Consider the following 8,325-nt stretch of genomic DNA (forward strand, 5'->3'; position numbering starts at 1 on the left):
TGCAAAGGATGCCAATTACCATATTTACTCAAATCTAATGCTCACCGTTTTTTGGCCAAATTATGTTGCGAAAATCAAGGTGTGCTTTAGATTCAATGGCACATTTACGTTCGCCAGCAAAAAAATAAATAAATTGGTTTCAAGGTTCTGGAAATTGAGGTGCACATTAGATTCGATGGCACATTAGACTTGAGTAAATACGGTAATTTCTAGGCCCAATTCAAAGTTCTGGCTTCCACCTATAAAGCCTTAAATGGCTCAGGACTGCAATACCTCAAGGGCCACCTCTCCACATATGAACTGACCTGGATCCTGCAAACATCATCTGAGGCCCTTCTTCATGTGCCTCTTTCACGAGAGGTCGGGAGGGGACAGCAACACAAGAACAGGACCTTTTCTGTGGTGGCTCCCCACTTGTGGAATGCTCTCCCCAGGGAGGCTCACCTGGTGCCTTCGTTACATATCTTTAAGCTCAAGGCGAAAACATTCCTCTTCTCCCAAGCCTTTGGATAATTAAACAATCTATGGCCTTTTGAGCTGGGTGGGTGGGTAGTATTTTTGTTTGTTAATAAAATCTGTCAGAGAGATAAGAAAGAGCGAGAGAGAGAGAGAGAGAGAGAGAGAGAGAGAGAGAGAGAACCATCCTGTGATCCTTGGATGTGGCTGTGATCCATTGCTTTCACACACATACATTTAAGGCATATTTAAAGCGCACTACTTCTCACAGAGAACCCAAGGAACTAAAGTATTTTTATTTTTATTATTTTTTAAAAAAAAAATCTTGCAAAACAGTTTACTTAAAACAGCACAGACAAAAAAAGAAAAGAAAGAACAGTACGTCCATAACAACTACACACACACTAACAACAAATCTTCACACACACTTTTGACTTCCGATTCACCTTATTGTGCTTTCTACATATTCTTAGCCTATACGCACTTCCTGGGAAGTAAAGTATTTTTAAGTGCGCTGGGAATTGTAGCTCTTTGAGGAATGAAGTCCAATTTCCATAAATCTTTTTTTTGGGGGGGGGGAGGTCCATGTGCTTAAAATGTGCTTAAAATGTATGGTGTATATGCAGCCTTACTGTTTGGAGACAGCTATCATTCTTCTCCCCTTCAGGCTAAACAGACCCAACTCCTTTGTCCATTCCTCACACGGCTTGGTTTGTTACAACCACAATAATACTTTTCGACTGTTTCCATCCATGTCTGTAATATGGACTCTTGATTCTTATCAGCTTATCTCCAGTTGATTTATTGATGAGGTAAGCAACACCCTAGCCTCAATTTAAGGGGGGGGGAGAGGCTGTTGGGGGTTATAAATCATTCATCTTAAACTGCAGTTCAGCGACATCAACTCACTAGCTTAAACACACGCACACCAAAAAAGAAAAATACCCCTGTGGCTAACCTCCTTCATATTACAGTTATTTCAAGAACATCAATAAAATGAAAAACAAGTGGGCTGGTGTTCAAATTGTTTTCTAAGGGTAGTAAAAAGAAGGAGGCAGGAGAGGCGTTGCTGGTTCAAACGTTACATTTGTAGACTCTCAAAAACAGCAAGCCTATCGTCCATGTTGTTAGATCTTTTTTCTGCGTGAATAGTAAGAACTTCATCATAGAATCATAGAATCATAGAGTTGGAAGAGACCACAAGGGCCATCGAGTCCAACCCCCTGCCAAGCAGGAAACACCATCAGAGGACTCCTGACATATGGTTGTCAAGCCTCTGCTTGAAGACCTCCAAAGAAGGAGACTCCACCACACTCCTTGGCAGCAAATTCCACTGTCGAACAGCTCTTACTGTCAGGAAGTTCTTCCTAATGTTTAGGTGGAATCTTCTTTCTTGTAGTTTGGATCCATTGCTCCGTGTCCGCTTCTCTGGAGCAGCAGAAAACAACCTTTCTCCCTCCTCTATGTGACATCCTTTTATATATTTGAACATGGCTATCATATCACCCCTTAACCTCCTCTTCTCCAGGCTAAACATGCCCAGCTCCCTTAGCCATTCCTCATAAGGCATCGTTTCCAGGCCTTTGACCATATTGGTTGCCCGCCTCTGGACACGTTCCAGTTTGTCAGTGTCCTTCTTGAACTGTGGTGCCCAGAACTGGACACAGTACTCCAGGTGAGGTCTGACCAGAGCAGAATACAGTGGCACTATTACTTCCCTTGATCTAGATGCTATACTCCTATTGATGCAGCCCAGAATTGCATTGGCTTTTTTAGCTGCCGTGTCACACTGTTGGCTCATGTCAAGTTTGTGGTCAACCAAGACTCCTAGATCCTTTTCACATCATCATCCTTTTTTATTTGTATGCCGCGTTTCCACAGCTAAAAAACAATGCTCAGGGCGGCTTACAGCATAACAAGATCTACATAATTACAAAAGTCATAAACAATAAATAAACCACATAAAAAAAAATACACAACCAAATGGGAAAATTTTTCCACATAAATCAAAATCTAAAATTAAGACTACAGCATTAATATCACAGTTTAAAATGACATAGGTAGAAAATAACAGCAATTTAAACAAACAAAAACAAACAAAATGGAGCCCTCTCTGCCCAGCAGCAGCGGCAGCAGTCCTTTACAGAGCCCATCAGGCCCTGCCCTGGGCCAGGCGGTGAGTGGCAGGATTGGGGCCCTCAGGCGCTGAACAGGGGAGTCCTCCTCTTGCCAAAAGCCTGCTGGATCCGGCAAATGATCCATCTAGTCCAGTATCCTGTTCTCACAGCGGCCAACCAGATGCCTGTGGGAAACCTGCAAGCAGGACTTGAACACAACCACTCTCACCTTCCGTGTGGTTTGTAACAACTGGTATTCAGGAACATCGCTGCCTCCAACTGGGGAGGCAAAGCATAGCCATCGTGGCTAGTAGCCTCTCCTCTCTGAATTTGTTTAATTTGCTTTTACAGCCATCTAGATTGATGGGCGTCATCGCCTCCTGTGGGAGTGAGTTCCATATGTTAACTATGTGCTGTACGAAGGACTTCCTTTTATTTGTCCTGAATCTTCCTTCCTTCAGCTTCTTTGGATGTCCACAAGTTCAAATACATGAGGGGGGGGGGAGGGAGCATTGCTCTATGCACTTTCCCCATGCCATGTACAGTGGTACCTCTGGTTGCAAATGGGATCCATTCCAGAGGCCCGTTCACAACCTGAAAAGAACTCAACCCGTGTCTGCGCATGTGCGGGTTGTGATTTTCCGCTTCTGCATATGTGCGTTTCGTCATTTTGCTCACCTGCACATGCATGAACGGCGAAACCCGGAAGTAACCTGTTCCGTTACTTCTGGGTCGCCACAGGACGCAACCTGAAAACATGCAACCTGAAGCAAACGTAACATGAGGTATGACTGTATCATTTTAGAAGCCTCTATCACATCACCTTTTACTCATCTTTCCTCTAAACTAGAAAGTCCCAAATGCTGCATCCTTTCTTCACAGGACATTGTAGGAATGGTTGCCTATTATAACCACCTTTCTGCATTTTATTTCATCACCCCAACCATGCATGGTCAAAGCACTCTTGCAGGAGGGAGTGGTCCCAGACATCCTCAAAGAGGCAGTGATCTGACCACTCCTGAAAAGGCCCACCCTAGACTTCATTGATTTGCGGTAACTACGCCAAGGTTGCAAATACCCTGTTTTTACAGAAAATGATGGAAAGGATCCCCAAGGACCTGCTCTGCAGAGAGAAGGCTTAAGGCTTAAGGCACCAGGCCCATTGGCAGACCGACTCTGTGTTGTAAACATGTCTGCAAACGCAGCATAAAGGCTGGCAGCATCAACCTCACTGTGTGGGAATCCCTTGCAGACAACCGCAGTGCCTGGAGATAGGCGGTCAAGTCGTGTATGCATAACAGTGACCAGAGGAGGAATGACCGCTGGGAAGAGTGCAGAGAGCAGAATCTACAGCAGCACTACCAGACACCTTCATCTACCCCCGCTGCAACAAAATATATCTCTCCCATATTGGTCTCTACAGCTACAACAGACACTGCAACATTCCAATAATTTGACTTCCCCCTGCCCAAAGGCACGCTCCACTGCTGCCTAAGACAGACGGATGCCAACAACAGCAACAATTGAGAGAGAGGGACAACAATTGCAAGTATGTTTGGCTGAAAACAGTTGTTGTTGTTTAGTTGTGTCCGACTCTTCGTGATCCCATGGACCAGAGCATGCCAGGCACTCCTGTCTTCCACTGCCTCCCACAGTTTGGTCAAACTCATGCTGGTAGCTTCGAGAACACTGTCAACCATCTCATCCTCTGTCATCCCCTTCTCCTTGTGCCCTCAATCTTTCCCAATATCAGGGTCTTTTCCAGGGAGTTTTCTCTTCTCATGAGGTGGCCAGAGTATTGGAGCCTCAGCTTCAGGATCTGTCCTTCCAGTGAGCACTCAGGGCTGATTTCCTTCAGAATGGATAGGTTTGATCTTCTTGCAGTCCATGGGACTCTCAAGAGTCTCCTCCAGCACCATAATTCAAAAGCATTAATTCTTCGGCGTTCAGCCTTCTTTATGGTCCAGCTCTCACTTCCATACATCACTACTGGGAAAACCATAGCTTTAACTATGCGGGCCTTTGTTGGCAAGGTGATGTCTCTGCTTTTTAAGATGCTGTCTAGGTTTGTCATTGCTTTTCATCCAAGAAGCAGGCGTCTTTTAATTTCGTGACCGTTACCTTGACCCATTTCACCACGAGCACCAGGTTGGTGACTCTCATCCTAAGGCAAACTTAACTCAAAGATGAGACCACTGTGCCCACCCTAGAGCGCTGCAAACAAAATGACCCCTGGAAGCAGGCAAGCAGGCTATTGCCATGTGGAGCTTTGGACAGAGGACACTTGTCTCGAGCCAGCCAGTTACTTGCTTTTTGCCTGTGCAATCAAGAGCTGCAAAAACACATCCAGGCTTCCAGCAATAGAGGTGGCCTCTTTAAAAGGGGGAAAAGAAATAACATAAAATGCTTGGAGCTGTTGAAGAATAGCAGCCTCCCCTGCCACAGCAATGACTGAAAGAACAGACCCTCATCCTGCTGCTCTTTCCCCTTGCACACAACTCTCTGAGCTCTCAATTATTGACACAGCACAACAACACCTACACTCAGGCTTCCAGAAGCTTTGCTCAAAAAGACCCTATTATTTAGGAGTCATGGGTAGGCCCCATCAAGTAAACACTGTTCCTGGGGGTTTCAAGCCCTTGGAAAGAATGAATGGTTTGCCAGCAGTATTCCGCCCCTCTCTTCCAAACCCCTTTGATTTGAAATTGGCCTTCAGGCACGATTTCCCAGTCTTTGCTTGCAAGACATGTGTGAAACTCAGGCATATTTTTTTAACCAGTTCTTACATGTAACCCGTAGAACCGTAAGAACATTCCTGCTGGGTTAGGCCAGGGCCCATCTAGTCCAGCATCCTGTTCTCACAGTGGCTAACTAGATGCCTGTGGGAAGCCTGCAAGCAGGATTGGAGCACAAGAGCCCTTTCCCCTCCTGTGGCTTCCAGCAACTGGTATTCAGAAGCATCGCTGCTTCTGACAGTGAACACAGAGCATAGTCATCAGGGTTAGCAGCCATAGGCAGCTGCCTTACATTGTTTCTTGCCTGAAAGGACTATAACTTGACTGCATAAAATGGCTGCTGTAGCTTAGCCTTCGTATTCTGGCACAGATGTAACCCTCCACCCTCTTGCATACTGATATGGGTGAACATATCAGATGACACAGCAATTCTTCAAACAGCTCTTGTTTATTCACAGGCCAGAACAGAACTGAACTGAACTGAAGGGTTCAGTCAGCCTGCTTATATAGAGCTCCAGTAACTGTAATGTAACTGTAACAATTTTCTAAAACTATCCAATCACTGAACGTCACTTTCGATCCCTTATTTGCATAACTATCTACAGTATCCCCCTGCTAGCCCAGGGTGAGAACTTCAGTACACAACACAAACCACCATTTCCAAACTGGTACATTTCTGGGAGCCTGCACACCTTCTTCTGTCTAGCATTGTGATGGGTCTGGAAGTGTTTTGCAAGAAATACCTCTGCTCACTCAGAGATATACTTACAGTCTTTATTGACATATTATGTACAAGATACAGAACATAGCTTCATGCGTCCGAGACCTCGGTAACAAATCCAGGAAGTGGGGACTTTCTGCTCCTCCTCCAGCAGAGGAGCTTGGGAAGCCCCAGACGCCTCCTTTGTTCCTGCTGTTATGTGCTGAGTTGAATAGGATCCAAACTGCAGCAGTCTGATTGGTCCTAGAACAATAGGATCCAAAAGGCAGCAGTCTGATTGGTCCTAGAACAATGCAGCAGTATGATTGGTTGGCAGGAACCACCCAATCATGCTCCAGATAGAAGTGAATCCACAACCTGATTGGCTTACAGTAGAATTCCGGAATTAGCCAATCATGTGCAGCCCATTGTGTAAATAATGTATATAAAGCAGATGCTTAGAGGGGACTTTCATTCATTCCTCCTCACCACTATGAGCTGAATAAAGAGCATGAAATCACTTTGCAACTCTGAGTATATTTCACCTGCATTTTAACCCCCTCCTGTCCTGTGCTGAAGGAATGGGCACTGACTCTCCCTCTGTTCCTGAACTAGTTGAGTGGTGTTGCTGCTCTCCAGAATCCGGGAGCATTCTCACTGCTTGAGTTCCTTCTGCGGGCTTGTCCTCCCCTCCCTCTCCTGTCTTGTCTAAAGGCTCCTGTTCCTCCGCCTCCCTCAGCTCCGGGGCATTCCCTGGCAGCCCCATGACAGGCATGCATCCATCTTTCCTCCCTTTCCTTGTTTGCATTAAACATGGTTCAGTATTTGGCACAAACGGATGCTCTCCATGGTAATGCCAACCAGATTCACGTGTTACTACAGTTTACAAGGGACATTCCCAGGGAAACCAAAATACTTGTTTACAAAGCTTTGTACTACCAATCTTACTGTATGCTTGTGAAACATGGACCACTTATAAAAGCTATCTCCAACTTCTTGAAAGACTCCATCAATGGTGTCTCTGAAAAATTTTACACCTCACTTAGGAAGATGGGCGAACTAATGCCAGTGTACTGGAAGAAGCAAAGATCACCAGTGTTGAAGCAATGATTCTTCAACATCAACTTCGTTGGACTGGTCCTGTTATCCGGATGCCTCATTATCGTCTTCCAAAGCAACTACTCTATTCTAAACTTAAGAATGGAAAGCAAAATGTCGTTGGACAACAGTGGAATGTTAAACATGATGATGAGTTTCTTTGTCTCCATGAAAAGAAACTACCGGTATTTGACAGCACATGGACTAACATGGAGTTATTCACAGCAACGTGTTCCCAAGCTGGGTCAAGTTCTCACCCAGTAGCAGAATAAATGTGCACAAACATGATGTCAGCACATTATCATCTAATTTAATTTCTAGCTCCAAGGCCAATATGACAATATAATTATACGCCATTTAGGCCCAAGAGAGAGCACTTTTAAATGCTCACCCATTCCACTTGTATAGAAAAAGTGGGACTTAAGTTACGTTTCTGCGCCAGCTCGTCCAACGAGGGCCTGAGATTTGTAAAGGCTGCTGCAGGAATGCCAAACGATGCATGAATGGTTTTTCTAACAAAAGGCCAATCAAATGTAATTAGCTACAGAGAATCCTAGTGGCAATCGAAGGCAGGAAACCTGGTATCCAGTTGATATGAATGGGCAGGGAACAGCCCTTAATTTGAAAGAGAGAGAGAGAAAGAGAAACCATTAAAAAGTATCTAGAAGCTACATCATTATACCAGTTGACATTCATAACAGCTGCCTGCAAGTCTGTGCATTGGTGCCCCATTGGTGCTCCTCAAGGCTGAAGAGTGGAGGAAAAGGAGGCAGCAACGTTTTCCAAGCATGGTTCTGTCACCAGTTGCCCATTGGCTCCTTCTGACCTCACCCAGCTACAAATGCTTCTGGATTCAGAAGCCACTGTTGATGTGTGACCAGCAACCCTGATCTTTTGTGGCTTCTTAGACTCTGTCTATGTCACCCTCTCCATCGACCAAAGGTTACCTGCCATATGCAACCTTTGTGCATTTAAAGGGGTAGATTGTGTTGCATAATTTTGTGGCCTCCCATACGCCATTTTGCAAACATTTGATTCCTCCCTCCGCTCTTGGGGGGGGGGGAGGTAACAAAGGCCCCTTTCTAGCACCTGCTCTTTTTGCTGCGCCATCTTCAAGACACAACCACCTTTCATCTAGAAATCACACCTTCACCATCTAATCCACAAGGGAAGCAATTAAATTTAATGAGGCTCGTCTCTTAAACAAAGACATTTCTTC

This window comes from Podarcis pityusensis, assembly GCF_964106645.2.
Source record: "Podarcis pityusensis genome assembly, chromosome: 9".
NCBI lineage: Eukaryota > Metazoa > Chordata > Lepidosauria > Squamata > Lacertidae > Podarcis > Podarcis pityusensis.